The 21,306-nt window shown below is 39.0% G+C and overlaps 1 non-coding gene across 1 annotated transcript; it reads right to left on the bottom strand.

Annotated features, from left to right (window-relative positions):
• Positions 1–268: 268 nt before the first annotated feature.
• LOC141715710 (small nucleolar RNA R71) lies at positions 269–375 on the bottom strand. The gene has a single exon (XR_012572462.1). It is a non-coding gene; the product is annotated as a small nucleolar RNA R71 (small nucleolar RNA).
• Positions 376–21,306: the final 20,931 nt, after the last annotated feature.

Raw genomic sequence — 21,306 nt, 5'->3', positions numbered from 1 at the left:
CACTATTCAGATGGTGCAGAATTCTGTTTCTTTTGGAGGAGCGGCAACTGAAGACCCCAACATGCACATAAGGAATTTTGTCGAGATCTGCAACACTTTTAAGTATAATGGCGTGACTGATGAGGCTATCAAGTTGAGGCTTTTCCCATTCTCACTGAGGGATAAGGCTAAAGACTGGTTACATTCTGAACCAGCTGGGTCCATCACTACGTGGCAAGATCTTGCGCAAAAGTTTCTGGTGAAGTTTTATCCAATGGCAAAGACTGCTGCTATGAGGAGTGCTCTTACTCAGTTTGCGCAGCAACCTACAGAATCTATGTGCGAGGCTTGGGAACGCTACAAGGAAATGTTGAGAAAATGTCCACATCATGGAATGCCGGATTGGATGGTAATCACTGGTTTTTATAATGGTTTGGGGGCCCAATCTCGGCCCATGCTCGATGCAGCAGCTGGAGGAGCCTTATGGGCTAAAAGCTATACTGAGGCATATAATCTTATAGAGACAATGGCTGCAAACGAGCATCAAAACCCAACTCAGAGGATGACGTCAGGCAAGGTCGCAGGTATTCTGGAAGTTGATGCAGCCACCGCTATTGCAGCCCAGCTCCAAGCGCTATCAATGAAGGTTGATTCTTTGGCTACGTATGGAGTTAATCAAATAGCTATGATTTGTGAGCTTTGTGCAGGTTCTCATGCTACGGATCAGTGTTCTCTTGTCAACGAATCTGTTTAGTATGTGAATAATTAGCAGCGACAACAGCAGCCTGTGCCAGCGACCTATCATCCTAACAACAGAAATCATCCAAATTTCAGCTGGGGAAATAATCAGAATGCTATTCAGCCACCATATCAGCAAGGAGTGAGTAAACAGTTTAACCCACCTGGATTCCAGCTACCACAGCAGTATGCTACAAGGCAATCATATCCTCAACAGGGAAGTGCAGCTGCACCTACTAGTGCTGATTTTGAGGAACTTAAGCTGTTGTGCAAGAGTCAGGCGGTTTCTATCAAGACCTTGGAAAATCAAATCGGTCAATTAGCCAATGCAGTGCTCAATCGTCAACCTGGCACTCTTCCCAGTGACACGGAAGTACCAGGCAGGAAGGAAGCTAAAGAGCAAGTCAAGGCTATTACCTTAAGGTCTGGAAAAGTAGCTGATGCTGAAAAGGCAAAAGAAGTCGAAGCTGAAGTTAGAGATGAAGAATCTAAGCAAAAGGAGAAAGTGGCGGAACCAAAGAAGACTACTGTTGAACACACTCTGCCTGAGGCTAATACAGGGGAGAAACAGCTCTATCCTCCACCACCTTTTCCTAAGAGATTGCAGCAACAAAAGCTGGATAGACAGTTCGGGAAGTTTCTGGAGGTGTTCAAGAAACTTCACATCAATATACCTTTCGCTGAGGCTCTGGAATAAATGCCTAGTTATGCGAAGTTTATGAAGACTATTCTTTCAAGGAAGGTGAAATTGGATGACCTTGAAACCGTTGCTCTCACGGAAGAATGCAGCGCTGTTCTGCAGCAAAAGTTACCACCAAAACTGAAAGATCCAGGAAGCTTCACCATTCCTTGCACCATTGGCAATCTAACTTTTGACAAGTGCCTTTGTGATTTGGGAGCAAGCATTAATCTGATGCCCTTGTCGATCTTTAAAAAGCTGGATCTGCCTGATCCAAAACCCACATACATGTCGCTACAATTGGCGGACCGTTCCATTACTTACCCAAGGGGCATAGTTGAGGATGTGCTCGTCAAGGTGGATAAGCTCTTCTTTCCTGCAGATTTTGTTATTCTGGATTTTGAGGAAGATAAGAAGATTCCCATAATCTTGGGGAGGCCTTTCTTGGCTACTGGCCGTACCTTGATAGATGTGCAAAAAGGGGAACTTACTATGCGGGTCCAAGATCAGGATTGTGACCTTCAACGTATTCAAGGCAATGAAATTCCCTACAGAAGATGAGGAGTGTTTAAAAGTGGATATGATTGATTCCACAGTTACTTCGGAACTCGATCACATGCTAATGTCTGATGCATTGGAAAAGGCCTTAGTGGGGGATTTTGACAGCGATGATGAAGATAGGAACGAGCAATTACAATATCTGAACGCTTCTCCATGGAAGCGAAAGCTCGACATACCATTTGAATCTCTTGGTACTTCTGACCTTAAGAATGCTGAAGGGAAGCTCAAACCATCAATAGAGGAAGCACCTACCTTGGAGCTCAAACCATTACCTGAACACTTGAGGTATGCTTTTTTAGGTGATTCATCTACGTTACCTGTTATTATTTCAGCTGACCTTTCAGGTAGTGAGGAAGACAAGCTCTTAAGGATTTTGAGAGAATTCAAATCGGCTATAGGATGGACCATAGCAGACATCAAGGGGATAAGTCCTTCATATTGTATGCATAAAATTCTGTTAGAGGAAGGTAGTAAGCCAACTGTGGAACAGCAGCGAAGACTGAACCCAATCATGAAGGAGGTGGTGAAGAAAGAAATTCTGAAATGGCTAGATGCAGGCATCATTTATCCTATTTCTGACAGCTCGTGGGTGAGCCCCGTGCAATGTGTACCTAAGAAAGGAGGTATCACTGTGGTCGCAAATGAAAAGAATGAGCTCATCCCTACTCGAACAGTTACAGGATGGAGAGTATGCATGGATTATAGAAAATTGAACAAAGCCACAAGGAAGGATCACTTCCCTCTCCCATTCATTGATCAAATGCTTGACAGATTGGCGGGACATGAGTATTTTTGTCTTCTGGATGGTTATTCCGGGTATAATCAGATTTGTATTGCACCAGAGGATCAGGAAAAGACTACCTTCACTTGTCCATTTGGCACATTTACTTTTCGTAGAGTTTCGTTTAGGTTATGTGGCGCCCCGGCCACCTTTCAGAGATGTATGATGGCTATATTCTCTGACATGATTGGAAATAACGTCGAAGTATTCATGGATGACTTCTCCGTCTTTGGACACTCATATGATGAATGTTTGAATAATCTGCGCGCCATACTCAAATGATGTGTGGAAACTAATTTGGTGCTTAATTGGGAGAAATGTCATTTTATGGTGCGTGAAGGCATTATCCTTGGGCATAAGGTCTCTAGCAAAGGTCTGGAGGTGGACAAGGCCAAGGTGGGAGTCATTGAAAATCTTCCCCCACCTAATTCGGTGAAAGGAATCCGTAGTTTTCTCGGTCATGTGGGTTTTTATCGGCGATTCATCAAGGACTTTTCAAAGATATCTAAGCCGTTGTGCAATTTACTTGAGAAAGATGTGCCTTTCAAATTTGATGATGAATGTTTGGCAGCATTCGAGACTCTCAAGGAGAGTTTGATCACGACACCAGTTATTACAGCACCAGATTGGACAGAACCGTTTGAGATGATGTGTGATGCGAGTGACTATGCGGTAGGTGCAGTTCTGGGACAGCGCAAGAAAAATCTCTTCCATGTGGTCTACTATACGAGTAAGACTTTAAATGGGGCCCAATTGAACTACACCACTACTGAGAAGGAGCTTTTGGCTATAGTCTTTGGCTTTGAGAAATTTCGATCTTATCTGCTTGGTACAAAAGTAACAGTATTCACTGATCATGCAGCTATTCGCTATCTAGTTTCTAAGAAGGATTCGAAGCCGAGACTCATTCGTTGGGTGCTTTTACTTCAGGAATTTGAGTTAGAGATCAAAGATAGAAAAGGTACCGAGAATCAAGTAGCTGACCATCTCTCTAGGTTGGAGAATCCCGATTCTACTTCACAAGATAGGACGTTAATCAATGAATCTTTTCCGGATGAACAGTTGTTTGCAATTCAGGAGGAAGAACCATGGTTTGCAGATATTGTAAACTATCTTGTCAGCAATATAATGCCGCTTAATTTGACATCCGCTCAAAAGAAGAAGTTTCTGCATGAGGTGAAGTGGTATATGTGGGATGAACCATATTTGTTTAGACAGGGAGCTGATCAGATCATCAGGAGATGTATCCCGTTCTGTGAGACGGAGGGGATATTACGAGACTGCCATTCCACGGTTTATGGTGGACACTATGGAGGTGAGAAGACGGCAGCTCGTATTCTGCAAGCAGGTTTTTTCTGGCCTACTTTGTTCAAGGATGCTCATCAGTTTGTTTTAAGGTGTGATCGTTGCCAAAGAGTGGGAAATTTGTCAAGGAAGGATGAGATGCCATTAAATGTGATGCTTGAAGTCGAGGTCTTTGATGTATGGGGAATCGATTTAATGGGGCCTTTTATCTCATCTTGCAATAATCAGTACATCTTGCTGGCAGTCGATTATGTCTCAAAATGGGTCGAAGTTAAAGCTTTACCGACAAATGATGCAAAGGCAGTGCTAAATTTTCTTCATAAGCAAATTTTCACAAGATTTGGAACGCCTCAGGTAATCATAAGTGATGAAGGATCGCATTTTTGCAACCGTAAGTTCACTTCTATGATGCAGCGTTATAATGTGAATCATCGAGTAGCTACTGCCTATCATCCGCAAACAAATGGTCAAGCGGAAGTGTCTAACAGAGAGATAAAGTGCATTCTAGAGAAGGTTGTTTTTCCGTCAAGGAAGGATTGATCTTTAAAGCTCGATAAAGCTGTTTGGGCTTACAGAACAGCATACAAAACTCCACTTGGGATGTCACCGTTTCAGTTGGTGTACGGTAAGGGATGTCATCTACCGGCGGAGCTTGAGCATAAGGCCTACTGGGCATTGAAGAAATTGAACCTGGATTTAGATGCAGCTGGTAAGAAAAGAATGCTTCAGCTTAATGAACTTGATGAATTTCGAATTCAAGCGTACGAGAATAACAAAATGTATAAGGAAAAGGTGAAGAGGTGGCACGATAGGAAGCTACATCCTAAGTTATTTGTGCCAGGGCAACAAGTTCTGTTATTCAACTCTCGGCTCCGACTTTTTCCTGGGAAGTTGAAATCAAGGTGGTCTGGACCTTTTATTGTCAAAACTGTGTTTCCACATGGAGCGGTGGAAATTTTTGAGAATGATTCGGACCAAGCATTCAAGGTTAACGGTCAGCGGTTGAAGCACTACTATGGGGACATGGCAAACCGAGAGGTGGTTAGTGCCATTTTGTTGACTACTTGAGAAAGGTACGGAACGTCAAACTAATGACGAAAAAGAAAGCGCTGCGTGGGAGGCAACCCATGAATTGTTGTTACAGGAACCCTTAGAAGTTAATAACCTATCCAAAAACACAAAAAAATCAGAAAACAGGGGCTGAAAATTTTTTTTTTCCAGAGACCCTCTGCGCGCCCGCGCAGCTATGCTGAGTGGCCGCGCAGCTTGCTGCACGCCCGCGCAGAAATGTTGAGCGGCCGCGCAGGGGTCGAGTTCCAGAAAATTTTTTACAGTTCAGAAGAAAAAAAAAACAAAAACACAAAAAACCCATCACAGAACATAAACCCACGAATTCTTTTCCCATTACCCAATGATTTTATCCCTCAACCCCACTCCTAATCTAATTTAACCTACTCCACACCCTATATATACATACACCTATCCTACATATCTCCCACAAACTTCCTACACTTAAACCCTCTCATAAACATCAAAAATCAGTTCTTACACACTTTTATTCACAAATCAATGGCACCCAAGAGAGCACGCACTATTGACAGCAGCAACACAGTTCCTACTGCTGATTCATCAAGGGGTACTGCTGCAAGGCCTCGGTTAACTGACAGAGCTGCGAAGGAGGAGTACACTAGGCTGTTGGGGAAGCCGATTCTGAAGGAGAGGGGTTTTTACCATCAGGGAGGGATGGTGAGTTGTTGCCCATGATTGCAGAGAAGGGGTGGATAGCTTTTTGTGAGTCACCCGAAGCAGTACCGATGAGTGTTGTTCGCGAGTTCTACGCAAACGCGAAGGCTGAAAAGAATGGGTTTTCTGTAGTTCGTGGGCTGACGGTTGATTATCATCCTGCGGCGATTCGCCGTGTGATTGGACAGCGAGAGAGGAAGCCCGAGGAGGAGAACTGGAATGAAAAGACTGCTGAGGATTTTGACTTGGATTTGATTTGTGCGACTCTCTGTCGACCGGGCACAGTTTGGAACCGCAGTCCAGCCAATAATGAGTATCGTCACTTTTCGGCGATCGCCATGAACAGGTATGCCCGTGCATGGAATGCATTTATATGTGCTAATATTTTGCCTTCTTCACATGCACACGAGGTCACAGTTGAGAGAGCACAGTTGTTGTGGGAATTCTGAATGAGGAATACTATGTGGACCTTGGTGAGTTTATCTACCAAGGAATTCTGAAGTTTTTGAGGGGAGCAAAGCATATGAACATCCCTTATGCATCCACGGTTATGAAGCTATGCCGAGCAGTAGGAGTGAACTGGCCGGCTCATGAGCAGTTGCAGTTGCCAGCAGCTCCGATAGATTCTGGCACTCTGAATGGGATGCAGGAGTGGACCGGTGGTGAGCCTGAGGAGCATGGGCTGGGTTATCGTCTTCCAGGAGGGCGTCCAACACGAGGTGCTACTATGGCTAGGCCAGGGCGTGGTGAGGCTGGTTCTTCGAGAGCTCAGGAGGGTGCTGGGATGGGTGATGCCCAGTATAGGAGGCTTTCACGGCGGATGGATGCCATGTATGAGACGCAGAGCAGGTTTGCTCAGGAGCTCACTCTTGCGTTAGGGACTGCTTTTCGAGGCCTTGGAGCTGATATCCAGTGGCCAGTTTTTGGTGAGGACTCTGCATACCCGCCGCCTGATACTCCACCCACTGAGAGTGATGATGATGATGACTCCGAGTAGGTATACCCTGTGTTCCTTTCTACTACCTTCACTGGGGACAGTGAAGATTTTAAGTTTGGGGGTGGTAGTTAAGGAATATTTTGTGTGTGTCATATAGCTGCATATTCATGATAGTTAGTTCATATAGTTGCATAATTTTTGCCATATAGTTTTTTTATATAGCTTTATTTGTTTGTCATATCATATAGCTCATGCATATGCCATGATCCCTTTTGCAATGATTTATCGACTGAATTGTGATATTGATGCGAGTGTAGTGATAACATTAAAGTGATATTAAGTTGTGTAGGTTGATATGCATGCTAGAAGCACTTATATTTTCACTAAGTCTTAGAGAATGCTTAAGGGCTAGATTGTTGTTATGATCTGATTATTTTCGAGGATAATCTATTTATTATGCTTAGAATTTGATAATAGGTTCTTAGTGGTAAAGGCATGAAAAAGAAAAAAAAATGGAGTAAAAATGGAATTTGTTGCTAGTTGTGGTTAGGCGTCAAATGGCTAGTAGCCGGCTCGCATGTTATGCGAGTAGTCTAGGGTTGAGCAAGATGGAGCGAAACGCACTTGCTCAGAAAAGAAAAAAAAGGAAAGAAAAAAAAAATTTTTTTGCATAATTGATCAAGAGTGGGCTCTTTGGTATTCGAGTTATTAAGTTCTTAGGGGACTTTGTGCCTAGTGACCTAAGGCTTTTAGAGTCTGGGATCCGCTAACCTAACGCTCGTTACATGGATACCATTGTATAAGTCTTTTGTGGACCTCACTCATTGCACTGGTCAAATAAGCATTTGAGTTGTAAATAAAAAGCACAATTCCGTAGTAAGCTCCAGAGTTCTTGTAGTGTTGTATATCACTTTGTGCCTAGAATTTTTATTCTTTGTATAATCGTAGGATTGCCTTGAAGATAGTCTAGTCATAGTAATTGGTCTAGTTCCGAAGCATATCTGTTAAGCATTTGCACACACCACGTTTCTGGCTGTATGTCCGTTTGCATGAGTTTATTGATCTTTAGTTGTCTAACTGCATTCGTTGAGATGTGACAATTTGGTTGGTTAATTGTAGTAAGGGGGATCGTTGCATTTTCATATAGATTGCATTCATGCATATTTTTATTTGTTTTGAGTCTGTGACGCTTGAGGACAAGCATCGATTTAAGTTTGGGGGTGTGATAAGTGGCATTTTATACCACTTAGAACGTCTTAAAATGGCTTAAATTGGTGTCTTGAAATCAAGTATTTTATGTATTTGATGCGTTTTTCTAGTGTTTATGCATTTCAGGGTATTAGTTGCATTTCGGAGGAGGAATAATCAAGAATAAGCCTTAGCATGTGTTCACCATTGCGAGAGAAAAAGAACGGGCAGATTACGGCGAAGGAACGGAGCAAACCTGGATTTTTTCCAGTAGGGTCCTGCGCGCCCGCGCAGTAATGCTGAGCGGCCGCGCAGCAGCCTTGCGCGCCCGCGCAGAAATGCTGAGCGGCCGCGCAGGGTCGTGGAAAAGGATAAATTATTTTAGACTTCTACTTCTGTTTGGCTTCCAACTTCTATGTAATCTGAGTTTTATGGGACTATTATATAAGTAGATTTGAGACGTTTTCAGAGAAAAAAAAAAGGAGATTATGTTTTAGATTGTGTTTTGCGCAAGAAGCGAAGGAGATAAGGTAGAAGACCGATTTAGCACACCGCAACGAAGAGGAAGCATATATTCTTGTGATTCTTGTTTCGTTGTAACGTTGGATGCTAGTTTTCTTGCTTTGACTTATTTACTCTTGTGACGTACTCTGTTTTAATATAATTAGTTTAGTTATTATTTTCTTGTGTTGTTTATCATGATTTCATATGAACCCATGATGGCGATAAGTTCTATTATGGGCTAATCGTGATCATGGGTTTGCAACGGATTTATTATGAAATTCTTTAGTTAATTGTTTAATACTTTAGTGTGTGATGATTGCATGATATCTAGTATTGGTTGTGCGTATTCGTCTTATAGTGCGTCGCGAACATATAAGATAGGGTGTTAATCTCTTGTGAAGCGACGGTGGATCTTGAGATTTAGAACTTGCCATGCTAGCATAGGTTCATGTACGTTGTGCATGATTAGTGGGTAACTCTAACAGTTTTATTTGCCCTATGTAATCAAAAGGAATAACTTGTGCTTAAATCGTTATATTGTCAATTTCTGTAGACATATAGGAACTCAACATAATCGATGACTATTCAACTTCTATCTTAATTGTGGATGTTTGGTAGAATGGTATTAGTACAATGAAAGTTGGCTTTTATCAGTTCCGTGTTTTCGATTAATATCATCACTGTCACATGCTAAAGGTAATAACAATGGCTATAAAAGGAAGTAATAATGAAGTTGTGATCTCATGAGTGTTTTATTATTGATAAATTGAAGTGTTAGTTAAGTGGTTAATTAAGTAGTTAATTATAATTAATATTTAATCAACAATTTTAAGTGTTATCTTAACATTGAGAAGTAATCATACATTGGTGAGTGAGTTTAATTAGACAATAACTTAGTTTGAGTCTCTGAGGGAACGAACTAGAAAGTATTCTATATTACTTGCGAACGCGTATACTTGCGTGAATATTAGTGCATGTTTTCGCCCTAACAGTATTCCCAAAAGGTGAGATATTATTACCTCATTTTTGTATAAAGTAGTTTATAAGAGTCTCTGTTTTGATAATTATCCAAATTTTGTATTAAAATTGTATCATCTTTTCAGTTACTTAGCGACTAAGTAACCTATTTTCGGATCCGGTCTGTAAATGTAATTATCGAAATGTTAAATAAATAAAATATGCAAAGGTTCTGTTAGCGATGTGTTGCTGTATTGCTAATTATGTTGGATTGGTTGGACGCGGAGATTACTTTTATGATTAATTATCGAGCTATATGCATTTAATTCGTTTTAAAGTGACTTTATTGAATATTTATTCTTAAAAATGCTAAAATTGTTTCTAAAATTATTTTTATTATTTTACAATTTTATTTATTATTTTTAGGAGTTTATAAAATTTAGAAATCAATATTTTATTTATGAATTATCTTTAAATGAGATTTCTGATTCCATTAATTGTAAAATCAATATTTAATTCCAAGATGTTTCAAAAATCCTGAAAATTTTATTTTATTAACTTTTAAATATTTCGAAAATTTAAAATGTTAGATATATTTGATAATAGTCATGGCTAAAATGTTTTATGTTTAGCTTTCAGAATCTTACGTGAACAGGATAAATCAGTACTTAACTGTTGATCAGTACTTATACTGGAAGTCAGGACTTAAGGATATCAGTACTTATATTATCAGGAGATAATCATCAGAAGATAGATATCAGAACTTAAGTGCTGAAGGACAATCATATAAGGACAGTAGCTGATTAAAGGAAAGAAGATCGAGATAAACATAAGAAGAGATATGCATGAAGAAGGAATTCCGTGAAGAATGGAATACTTGGAAGAAAAGATATCTGATTGATATATTTTAGGAAGCAGAATTATATTCCATATCAATTAGCGATTATCTTGTAACTGTGTAGTATATAAACACAGACATAGGGTTTACACTATAAGTGTTATCATTATTAGAAAAGATTATTCATTGTAACCCTTGCAGCTCTCGTGATATTTGTCCATCACTGAGAGGTAACAGTTCCATACTGTAACAGAGTTTATTGTTTCAATAAAGTTTGTTTTCTGTTACTTAAGTTTTTAAAGTTCGATTTGAGTGTACTATACACTGTATTCACCCCCTCTACAGTGTGTGTGTGACCTAACAGTTGGTATCAGAGCCTATCTGTTAACATACATACAGTTAAAGATCCAAACACAATCATGTCGGACACAAAAACTCCAACTAAGCCTACCACAACTGAGGAACCACCAAAGACACAAATTCAGAGTCGGTATGAGACAATCAGAGTCTCCATACTGAGACCATCTGAATATCCCATATGGAAAGTAAGGATGACCATGTTCCTGGAAGCAACAGATCCAGAATACCTTGATAGAATCAAGGATGGTCCTCACAAACCAACCAAACTCGCTGTTGCAGTTGCAGGTGAAGCAGCAAAGACCGTACCAAAGGAGAAGAGTGATTATACTGCTGAGGACATAGCATCAATTGCTAAGGATGCTAAGGTACGACACTTACTGCATAGTGCCATTGATAATGTAATGTCAAACAGGGTAATCAACTGCAAGACTGCTAAGGAGATATGGGATGCTCTGGAAACAAGGTGTCAGGGAACTGACATAATTAAAAAGAACAGGAAGACAATACTCACTTAAGAGTATGAACACTTTGACTCAAAGACTAATGAGTCATTGAATGATTTATATGATAGATTTGTCAAACGTTTGAATGATTTGTCATTGGTTGATAAAGAGTATGATCTTGAAGATTCAAACCTTAAGTTCCTGTTAGCTCTTCCTGAATGCTGGGATTTGAAGGCAACGACAATAAGAGACAACTAAAATCTTGATGAAACAACTCTTGACGAAATCTATGGAATGCTCAAGACTCATGAGCTGGAGATGGAACAAAGAAGCAAGAGGAAAGGAGGAAAGTCAAGGACAGTTGCTCTTAAAGCTGAAGAAGAATTCCCCAAAGCAGCTTCCTCAAAGAAAGACAAGGGTAAAGCTCTTTTCATAAAGTCTGATACTGCGTCATCAAGTTCTGAGAGTGATGATGACTCATATTCTGAAAGCTTGCCTGAGACTGATGCTGATAAGGAGATGATGAAGCTGTGTGCTCTTATGGTGAAAGGAATCACAAAGATTGCATACAGGAAGTTCAGGAAGGGAAAGAAGTTTTCCAGGAAAAGCATAAGTTCTGATAAGAAGAATTTCAGAAGATCTGAAGGCAGAGGAGGAAAGTCTGACAGAGGAGACTACACAAATGTTAAATGCTATAACTGTGATGAGAAAGGCCACATATCTCCTGACTGCAAGAAGGTAAAGGGTGACAAAGGCAAGGCTCTTGTCACAAAGCAGAAAAGCTGGACAGACACCTCAGACTCTGAAAGTGAGGAGAACTATGCATTGATGTCAAATGTTGATAAAGAAAGTGCTGAGAGCAGTTCTGAAGCTGCTGAAACAAAGGTACCTCAGACTACTTATGCTTTTCATACTGATGATATTAATGAGTTGAGAAGATATCTTAAAACCATGTTTGTTAGCTATAGAGATCAAACTTTAACATGTGAAAGATTAACTTCTGAAAATCTTGCATTTAAGAAAAGGAATGATTTCTTAGAAAAAGAGTTAATCATGTTCCATCAAACTCAGAAGGATAGAGATGATGCTTTTTATGTTAGGAATGAAGTGCTAAAATTAAATGAATCTCTAAAAACTGAGTTAGAAAAGGAAAGAGAGATTATCAGGACTTGGACTAACTCTGGCAAAACAACTCAAAATTTGCTAAGTAGTGGAAACTGGAAAGAGGGCTTAGGTTATGGAGAAGATAAGAATGATAAAGGAACTGAAGAAATTAAGCCTGTTGTTAAGCAAAAGCCGAAGTTTAAACCTGTTAAGTTTGTAACTGTAAAGTCTGAAAATGAGAAATCAGAAGTTAAAGAGGAATTAACTTCTGACAAACTAAAACAGGAAAAGACAGCTGAAGTGAACATAGGCTTAATGACAAAGAAGCAGCTTAAGCATAAGCTAAAAGATGTTAAGAATGCAAACAAGGTAAAATCACCTAGGAAAAATAGGAATGGAAAGGAAGGTGTGAATAAAAGCAATGATTATAAACCTATTCCTGATGCTCCTAGGAAAACATGTCATAACTGTGGAAGTTCTAACCATCTGGCTTCTTTTTGCAGGAAGAATAAGAATATTAACTCCTTACCTTCAAAATCAGGAGTTAAGAGTCAGTCTGTTAGATACAAACCACAAAATCCTTGTTTTCATTGTGGTAGTTTATGGCATTCCATTTATACTTGTAAGGAATATCATAGTTTGTACTATGATTATTATCAAATAAAACCTTCTTTGAAGAAAGTTTCCATTGTTCCTTCTAGTGTAAATTCTGATTCAAAGTCTGATAGTGTAAGTTCTGATAAGAAAAATGTTAACATAAACTCTGATGCTAAATCTGCTGCAAATGTTAACAAACTTAAAAAGGCCAAAGGATCCAAGCAAGTCTGGGTCCTTAAAACTAATAATTAGTGGTCTTTGTGATTGCAGGGCAACAGGAAAAATATTCTAGTTCTGGACAGTGGATGTTCAGGACATATGACTGGAAATAAGGCCCTGCTATCAGACTTTGGGGAGAAAGCTGGCCCAAGTGTTTCTTATGGAGATGGCAACATTGGAAAAACATTGGGATATGGCAATATCAATATTGGAAATGTCATAATTAAACAAGTAGCTCTGGTCTCAGGACTTAAACACAACCTACTGAGTATAAGTCAAATCTGTGACAGAGGTTATCATGTTGATTTCTTTGAAGAACACTGTGAAATTGTGAGTAAATCTAAAGGCAAAGTTGTTCTGAAAGGATACAGACGTGGTAACATTTATGAAGCTAAGCTTTCAACAAGTACTGATGGTTCTGCAATCTGTCTGTTAAGTAAAGCATCAATTGAAGAAAGCTGGAATTGGCATAAGAAACTCTCTCATTTAAATTTCAACAATATAAATGAACTGGTCAAGAAAGATCTTGTGAGAGGATTGCCAAACACAGTATTTGCTCCTGATGGTCTTTGTGATTCATGTCAGAAAGCCAAACAAAGAAAATCTTCATTCAAGAGCAAGACTGAATCATCAATTCTTGAGCCTTATCATCTTATACATATTGATCTATTTGGTCCAGTAAATGTCATGTCTATTGCAAAGAAGAAGTATGCGTTGGTCATAGTGGATGAGTTCACCAGATACACATGGGTGTATTTCTTGCACACAAAAAGTGAAACTGCATATATCTTGATTGATCATGTCAAACAGCTGGATAAAATGGTCAAAGATTCTGTGAAAATTTTAAGAAGTGATAATGGCACTGAGTTCAAGAATTTGATAATGGAAGAGTTCTGCAAAAGCCATGGAATAAAGCAGGAATTTTCTGCTCCTGGAACTCCATAGCAAAATGGAGTTGTTGAAAGGAAGAATAGAACTCTCATTGAAGCTGCACGTACAATGCTTGAAGAAGCAAAGCTTCCAACCTATTTTTGGGCTGAAGCTGTGCAGACTGCTTGTTTTACTCAAAATGCAACACTCATTAACAAGAATGGAAAAACACCATATGAGATGGTGAAGAAAAAGAAGCCAAATCTGAAATATTTTCATGTATTTGGATGCAAGTGTTTTGTTCTCAAGACTCATCCTGAACAACTATCAAAGTTTGATCTAAAAGCTGATGAAGGAATCTTTGTTGGATATCCACTTTCCGCAAAAGCCTTCAGAGTCTATAATTTGAGAACAAAAGTGGTCATGGAATCTATCAATGTCTCTTTTGATGACAAGAAGATCACTGGTCTTAAAGATTTCATTGACCATGATCAGCTGAGATTTGAAAATGAAGACTCATATTCTGATACTGAAAATCCTGACAGTCTAAGTCCTGATATTGCAAACTCTGATGGATTAAACTCTGATGTTATTGAAACTGTGGTGACTATGTTAAAGGAAGATGCACCTATGCAGGGGGAGCATACTCAAGATCCTACCACATCTCAAGAAACATCAGAACATGCATCTGGCTCTTCAAGTTCTGATTTGTCAAGTTCTGATAAGCCAAGTTCTGATAGTGCTGAAAATCTAAATACTGAAGAATCCAACTCAGAGAGCATAGTTTCAGGGGGAGCATCAAAAAATGAAAATGAAGATAGCATGGATCATGGAGGAGCATCCAGTTCTAGAGAAAACCTTCCATCTGCAAGGAAGTGGACAAAATCACATACACCTGATTTGATAATTGGAAATCCTGATGCAGGTGTCAGAACTAAAACAGGTACTTCAAATGAGTGTCTTTACAATTCTTTTCTCTCTCAGACTGAGCCAAAGAAAGTGGAAGAAGCTCTTCAAGATGCTGATTGGGTGCAAGCAATGCAGGAAGAGTTGAATGAATTTGAAAGAAACAAAGTCTGGACCCTAGTGCCAAGACCAAAGAATAGATCTGTTGTTGGTACAAAGTGGGTATTCAGAAACAAAACTGACAGTGATGGCATAATTACAAGGAATAAGGCAAGGCTGGTTGCAAAAGGATATTTTCAACATGAGGGAATTGATTATGATGAAACATTTGCACCAGTTGCTAGGTTAGAAGCCATAAGGATATTTTTGGCTTATGCTGCTCACAAAAAGTTTACTGTCTTTCAAATGGATGTGAAAAGTGCTTTTCTCAATGGAGAATTGGAGGAAGAGGTATATGTTGAACAACCTCCAGGTTTTGTAGATATCAGACATCCAGATTATGTCTACAGGCTTGATAAAGCACTTTATGGACTTAAGCAAGCTCCTAAAGCATGGTATGAGACTTTAGCTCAGTTTCTTCTGGAAAGTGGATTCAACAGAGGGACAATAGACAAAACACTGTTCTACCTTAACCATGGAAAGGACTTACTTCTGGTCCAGATTTATGTTGATGATATCATTTTTGGATCTACAAATGACAAACTTTGCAAGAAGTTTGCCAAGTTAATGCAGTCAAGATATTAGATGAGTATGATGGGGGAACTTAGCTATTTTCTGGGCCTTCAAGTCAAGCAGAATGAGGAAGGCACTTTTATTTGTCAAACAAAGTACACCAGAAACTTGCTAAAGAAATTTGGAATGCAAGATTGTTCAAGTGCATCCACTCCAATGGCCACTGCGACAAAACTGGATAAGGATACCGGTAAATCAGTAGATATTACTGACTACAGAGGTATGATTGGCTCTCTACTCTATCTAACTGCTAGTAGACCTGATATCATGTATGCTACCTGTCTTTGTGCAAGATTTCAATCAGATCCAAGAGAACCTCACTTAATAGCTGTAAAAAGAATCTTTAAGTATCTTAAAGGAACAGCTGCTCTGGGATTATGGTATCCTAGAGAATCAGATTTTAAACTAATAGGTTACTCAGATGCAGATTTTGCAGGTTGCAAAATTGACAGGAAAAGCACAAGTGGAAGCTGCCAATTTCTTGGAGGCAGATTGGTTTCTTGGTACATCAAGAAACAAAAGTCAATTTCCACATCAACTGCAAAAGCAGAGTATATTGCTGCAGGAAGCTGTTGTGCACAGATTCTTTGGATGAAGAATCAGTTACTGGATTATGGGTTAACATATTTCAAAATCCCTATTTACTGTGATAATCAAAGTGCTATTGCTGTGACAGGTAATCCAGTTCAACACTCAATGACAAAGCACATCAGCATCAGGTACCACTTCATCAAGGAACATGTGGATGAAGGTATAGTGGAATTGCATTTTGTTCCCACAGATCAACAATTGGCAGATATCTTCACAAAACCATTATGTGAAGCTACTTTTACAAGATTGGTAAATGAACTTGGAATGGTTTCAGGTTCTTTCTCTAAATCTGCTTAGACTTGTTCTGTGTTATCAGACTTTATGCTCAGTATTTACAGAATTAATCTCATTGTGCTTAATTGATAAATGTCTTTAAGTACTGACTGTTGTCTGATATATGTTCCTAAACTCTGATAAGTGATATGTTTGTTCTAGTACCTATTCAATCCTATGAGGATAACTGTGTTAGATACTGACCTATTAGTCTTCAATAAACAAATGATTCCATGTAAGAAGTAATTATTTCAGTGGAAATCTTATGACACAAGCAAATTCTGATAATTGAGCTTAGTTAAGTTTACTTTGTATATCTTATTACTAAGTCACAAATTAGAATAATGCTACTCATCTGTTAAGTTCTGATACTAGTAAAACTGCTGAATGTACTAAGTGCTGATAAACCTCACTTATCAAAAGAAAAAGCAAAAAGATCAAAGAATAAAATCAGGTACTCCTTTGAGATCTAGAATAAAAATGTGGAAGGGACGACCCAAGTGCATTGCTGGTATTAAGTAAATATGCATTAGAAAAGCAAAATATTTTCTTGGTGACTTTTCACACTCTATGATTACTGGAGAAATACTCTGATAATAGCATAAATTCTGATAAACAGTCATGACTCACTTACACTGAGAAGCCACTGTAAAATAGAATTTCAAAAGATGCATAAAATGAGCACAAAACAGTTGAGGTGGACTCAAGCATGAAATCATTCATCAGTAGGTTTCAGGACAATGACAGATCTTTAGCAAAATTTTAGTTATGCCTTATTTCTAAGATGTACTGAAGTGAATCAGACTTTACTCTTTGTCTGTTTTTAGCTTAATGCACACACTAATCACTCCATCTGAATGATGAAAATTTCTGTGGTGGTCTATGTTATTTTAGATAAACAGTCATTGTGTCATTATTGCACAAATTCTGAGGACAAGTTCTAAGTTACACGTTCTGATGATTAAGTTCTGACATCCATAACTCATAACTTGTATGAGGATTTACTAAGATGGGCATTCCTTTTTCGAGTTAAGAAATTATGTTCTGATGACTGTTAAGTTCTGGTATAGGTCTAAGTTCTGATTTCTCAGTCTAATCCTTTACTTGGCTTATCTGTGAATAAAATTTGATAACAGTCTCAGTTCGAACTAGAATATGTTGAAGTGGAAGATTAATAGTCACTATGATTAGGATTAATGGTATTCGTACTTGAACAGTCCACTGTTTCTTGTGTCTTGTGCGGTCTAGACCATGATTCCTCTTTCTAATGTCTGTTATTCTTTTTCAAAGTCTAGGGAGACGAGGTAGAATTAATTCTACCTGTCAGCATTAAATATCTTTGCGTCTCTTGGCATTCTCTTGCCTATATAAGCAACCACTTCACATCAGTCTTTTCATCACATTCTTCTCACACACTTATCCTCCTTTTTCTGTTAAAAACACAATGGTCCGATACAACATGTTTTTGAACTACCAAACCTTCAATATGGAGCTAAGTTGTGCCGAGTGGCAACAGGAGTGGCATGTAACAGCCATTCCTGAGGAGATCTGGGATTCTGTCCCACAGGAGGTGCTGACTCACCTTCTATTCTTCTATATGGATTACCATCGCCATCTGGAGCGATTGGAGGAGGAATGGCGGGAAGCTATCCGACAGCAAGAGCGAATCATACGACTCGCCATCTTGTTCATCGAAGATAGGAAGAGGAAGATGACTTAATCTTGTCTTCTTCCTGTTCTTCTTCATCCTCAGCTTTGTCAGGCTTCTTAGCTAGGACTAAAGCTGTTGATGTTAGGATTAGAAGCTTAGGGAAAATCTTGTATAAGTACTGATGTAAATTTCCGATTCATGAATGTATTGTCTTGATATATTAATGAAAATTGTTTTTACTTCAAGATTTGATCTCTGAGTTATTTGTCTTGTGTTGATAAATCCTGATTGATATTCTCATGACCATTTAAATTTTGTTTTTATTTAAGTTCTGATTCTCTGTCAGCACTTATTCATCGAAATTATCTCGGTCATTTTTAACATGATTTATTTTCAGAATATTAATGTTGCAGTGAAAAATAATTCAATCAGTGCTAACGGGTTAAATTTTGAATTACAATTGTTTCCCTTGATACATGGAACAGTTTTTCCTTGAAACTCGGCAAATGGGTAAGTAATGATTACTGTTTTCTCGAGCCCAGTAACTATCCGTTATTACTGCATGTCTGACAGGTGTCCAACGGTAACATTTTTTTTTGTTCAGAGTATAAGTACAACAGAGAGAAGATTTCTTTAATCTTTTATTTTCTTTATACTTTATCTCTCTCCTTACTTTTACTCTCTTTCTCCTTCTTTCTCACGTTGGTTTTTCATACAGACATTATCTCAAACACCCAACATGCATACTTGAATCTCAATATTTTTTCACATGGCACCAAAGGATTTAATCATTGATGGAGCAAAGTTTGTTCCAAACAACTATGCTGCAATTTTTGATCATGCTGAAGCTCCATCTGAATTGCACTTTGTGCAAGATCTTCTTGCACATAGTGAGGTTGGGTACACCTTAACTCAGCCTGAATTATTTTCAAGTCAACAAGTTCTGAGGTTCTGGAGGACTGGAGTTTTTGATGATGGTGGTAAATGAGGAACTCCCAGTATTATCTTCCAAGTGGGTGATTCATCCTATGTAGTCACTCCTGGTACCGTACGAAGAGAATTACATCTTCCAGAAGATTGTACTTTCTCTATACCAGAGGAATCAGAACTTCGGTAGTTAATGACTGATTTGGGATATGAAAAGAGTCTGATAAAACTAGGACAATTGAAACGGGCTCATATCAGAAGAGAATGGAGTTTCTTCTTTGATTGCATCACCAAGGCTTTTGGCAACAAGTGTTCAAACTTTGATGCTATCCCAATCATGAGTCAGCACATCGGGTATTCACTTATCAATCAAACTCACTTTGATTTTGCACCTGCTTTGTCAGCACTCAAACCCCACCTTTTAAGGTTGCAAAAAGGTACTTTAACGACCTGATAAATGCTGACATAAAGAAATCAATGGTGAGACCATTACAGATTCCTCAGTCTGTAAAACAGATTCTGGTAAATGCTGATCCTGCTACTTACAAATCTGTTTACTCCAATGTTCAACCAACTCATCATAACCAAAATTCATCATTTTCAGTCCCTACCACTCAGGGTATATCTCAGCCTACCCTCAGAACTTATCTCAAATCCTATCTCTCCACTTCACAGACTGCTCAACCTTCTTCTTCAGCACCTACTGTGAAGCCTACATCCTCTAAGCCAAAGAGAACAAAAACTGTTCCTCAAACACCTCAAAAGAGGAGGAGAATTACTTTGAGAGATGAATCAGATTCCGAGGAACAAATTCCTTCTTCAGAACCTGTGGTAAATGAAGCTGAGAAAGCAACTTCTCAGAAGGATTCTGAAATTGGAGGTTCTAGGCTTCTCAAGAGGCTTAGACGGATGGTAGTTCCTGAAACTCCCAAGGAATCCAAATCAACAAGGAAGTACAAGAAACAGAGGGCACAAAGGCCAGTTTCAGATGATGAGGAGGAAGCAGCTAAGGAAGGGGATCAGGAATCTCTGATCTCACAAGACAAGGAATTTGCTCCAGTCACTTCTTCTCCATCAACTCCATCTCAGGAAGCTGTATCTGACAAGGCTAACTCACCATCTGTGTCTCTTGTTGATCCAGGCACAAGTGCTGAAATTGATATTCAGAACCTGGTTGTGCCTGAAATACTTTTCTTAGAAGCTCCAACAGCAAATAATCCTTCCACAACACCTGTTACTGATGCTGTTCAAACTCCAGAGTTATCAACAACACCTTCTCTGCATCAAGATGCTGATGATCAGATTTTAGGTGAGCATCAGGATATGGCTGTTGATCAGAACTTAGTATCAGATCAGCAATTAGAGGATGCTGAAGCCTCCATTGCTACTCACACTGTTGTCTTATCAGAAGATACTGATTCTTTAAGTTCTGATGCTGCAAATGTTGGAGATACTGGTGAAGCTGCTCCAACTGTAGATGCTGATGAAGCAGGTCCTTCAGGACATACTCCTCAACCGACTCTTCCTAAGTCTGAACTGGTAAAGGAGTTTGTTATCAGGGATGCACCAGTGCCTTGGAGTGAAACTCCTGCAGGTCAGGAGTGGACTAAGGAATGGAACTCAGTTTCATGTGTTCCAAATGCTTTACATCTTGCTGAGCACTTGACTAAAGCTAATGAAATGTTAAATTCTGATGATTTTAAAACCCAGCTTAGAGTCACTGCATTGAGTACTAAACATCTACAAGGTCTTTATTCAAATACTCATGCAGAGCTACACAAGATTCAGGAGAACTTTATCAAACAGGAACAAGTTTGGAAAATTGATAAGAAAAAGTTCTTTCAACCTACCATTGACAGGATTGCTTATATTGAGAAAACTCAAGAGAAACAACAAGCTCAGATTGATCAAATTCTGACAAATCAAGCTTCTCAGCAATCGCAACTTACTGAAATCCAGACCTCAGTGGAACTACTTATCTCTCTTTTACTACCTGCTGATGCCAAAAAGGGGGAGAAGGTAATTAAGTCCAAATGCAAAACCAACAAGACACTGCAAGGAAAGGATGATGGAAAAGATGACCAAGGAAACTCTGGAATGGGTAGCGGTCATAGTCAAGGTAGAAGGTTTACATCAAGACAAGCTAGTCACAGAACAAGTTCTGATACTGGGAAAAGAATAAGTTCTGCTGCTGGTAAAAGAATAAGTTCTGATGAACTTCTAGATCTTGATGAGGAAATGTCAAGACAGTTATTTCTTCAAGAAAATCCAGGAATGGACTTGGAAAGTTTAAAGGAAGAAGAAGCCAGACTTAAATCAGAGAAAGTCACATCTAAATCTGAAGCTTCTGGTAAAAAGTCACTTCCAAAACTTAAAGGCATTGTGATCAAAGAAAGGACACATACTGAAGCAACATTGGCTAG

This window comes from Apium graveolens, chromosome 3 (assembly GCF_009905375.1).
Source record: "Apium graveolens cultivar Ventura chromosome 3, ASM990537v1, whole genome shotgun sequence".
NCBI classification, from domain to species: Eukaryota; Viridiplantae; Streptophyta; class Magnoliopsida; order Apiales; family Apiaceae; genus Apium; species Apium graveolens.
Note: the sequence above shows the minus strand (reverse complement) of the source record. Positions and strands in the feature narration are given on the sequence as shown.